This window comes from Triticum dicoccoides, chromosome 1A, assembly GCF_002162155.2.
Source record: "Triticum dicoccoides isolate Atlit2015 ecotype Zavitan chromosome 1A, WEW_v2.0, whole genome shotgun sequence".
Lineage (NCBI taxonomy): Eukaryota > Viridiplantae > Streptophyta > Magnoliopsida > Poales > Poaceae > Triticum > Triticum dicoccoides.
Genome location: NC_041380.1, coordinates 91,512,929 through 91,515,285, shown reverse-complemented (window position 1 = coordinate 91,515,285; position 2,357 = coordinate 91,512,929).

Genomic DNA, 2,357 nt, shown 5'->3' with positions numbered 1-2,357 from the left:
TGGCAAATGGTAAGACCAAGGTTGGGCATTGCTGGAAAAGCTTTAATCAAGGCGAACTATCAAGAGGTTCCCATTATAACCCAACCGCGTAAGGAACGCAAAATCCGGGAACATAACACCGATATGACGGAAACTAGGGCGGCAAGAGTGGAACAAAACACTAGGCGAGAGGCCGAGCCTTCCACCCTTTACCAAATATATAGATGCATTGAGATAACATGGCAATATAATGATATCCCAACAAGTAAAATAATGTTCCAACAAGGAACGGTCTCCAATCTTCACCTGCAACTAGCAACGCTATAAGAGGGGCTGAGCAAAGTGGTAACATAGCCAATCAATGGTTTGCGAGGACATGGTGGGTTAGAGGTTTGACATGGCAATTTGGGAGGCTTGAAAGCAAGTGGTAGGCATCGTAGTGTTGGCATAGCAAAAGATCGAGCATCTAGCAAAGCAAAGATAGTAGTGATTTCGAGGGTATGATCATCTTGCCTGCAAAGTTGTCAGAGTTGACTGGATCCTCGAAAGCAAACTCAACGGGCTCCTCGTTAGCGAACTCGTCTCCCGGCTCTACCCAAACAAGACAAACAAGCAACAAGGACACAATCAACCACGTGCAAGGATCAAACAATATGATGCAAGGATGGTATGCTATGCGGGATGCGATGCGGGATGCATATGCAAGATTTGACAAGGGATGCATGAACCTGGCCTCAACTTGGAAATCCAAGTGTGCCACTGGAAAAGATGGGATGAAATCACTTGAAAACGATATAAAGAACACCGAAATCGGAGTTATGGTTTGGAAATGGCAAGCAAATCAAATATGACATCGATCTGCGATTTACAGCAAGTAGCCATCTAAATGCAAGGAGATGAACAAGCTACAGCACCCAAACATGACAACAAAATACATGGCAGGGATGCATTCATCATGCTTAACAAAAGTCTAGCACTGAGCTACAGCAAATTCATCCATTAACAGGTTCAAACAAGCATGGCAAAAATGCATATGGTAAACAGATTTCAGACTTGGTGAAATTAACACTTGTCTGGAATTTCAGATCAGGTAGCACTCTTCGGAGCATGAAAACTATATGCTACAGGACATGAACATGCCAAATTAAAGCATGGCATGGAGCTACTCAAAAAGCTTAACAAAAGTCTCTTAGTGACCTTGATCCAAAAGGGATCAGAAAATACAATTGCAAGCATGTGAACATGGCAAAAACATAATCAGTTCTCAGACTTGGTGAAAACTGCAGCATGCTGAAAACAGATATCAAGTAGGCATGTTTACGAGCTCGATGCACTCACTACGGAGCAAGTCATGATAATCTAAGCATACACCCATCAAGAATACACAAAATGCAAGCTAGACATGGCAAGAACAATAACATAGCATGCACGGATCAACTACAACATCATCGGCAAAATTGCTAACAAGTAGACAATATGCCCGGATTCACGAAGTAGCAAAAGTAGAGCTCGATTGACTCAAGCTAGGGTGCTCTATAATTGCAAACAAAGGCATGGATGGATAGAGCACTACAAGATTAATAAAACATCCTTATTGATCATCCTCAAAAGAGGCACAGATTAGTAGGAAACAACATGAACATATGGCCATATGAGATAAATAGCTCAAGGACTTAGTGGAAATGCCAAGTCTCTGAAATCAGCATTAGCAAGTGCCTCACTTTGCAAGCTTGTGCTAGCCACCACACACATCACAAAAATACATGGGTTGAACCTCTGGAAATATGGCAAAACCCTTAACAAAACATATGTAGAGCTCATGGGCATATCATGCACATAATAATCATGGCAAAAATGACAAATATCTAAATGGAGTAGCAGATCTGACAATTATCTCAAGTAGCACTCTTCCAACAGTATTTCGGGCACCAAGATGAACTCAAATGAAAATGATGCAGTGGAATGAAATGATGTACTCTCTGAGACAAACATTTTGATATGCTATATGCCCAAAACGGAGCTACGGATGCGGAGTTATAGCAAGATGAACATGAGCATATGGATCTGAGATTTTAAGGACTTAGAAGAAAAAAAACCACCTCGCGGATTAGGGTTTACTGTTCACCCGCGAGATCCACTGTTCACCCGCGACGGAAACCGAGGTCGTCGGTGAGGATCCCTACTCCGGCGAAGAGGAGGCGCCGCTCCGGCGCGGGGGGAGCGGGAGCCGGCGAGAGGAGGGACAGGACTGCGACGGCGGCCATCGGGCACGGCCCCGGCGCGGATTGGCGGCGGCAGGCGATGCTCCGGTGGGGCGGCGCGGTCGCCGGTGAGGGTGCGGTGGCCGGCGTCGGCTCTGTGTGGTGGCGCGGGGTCGC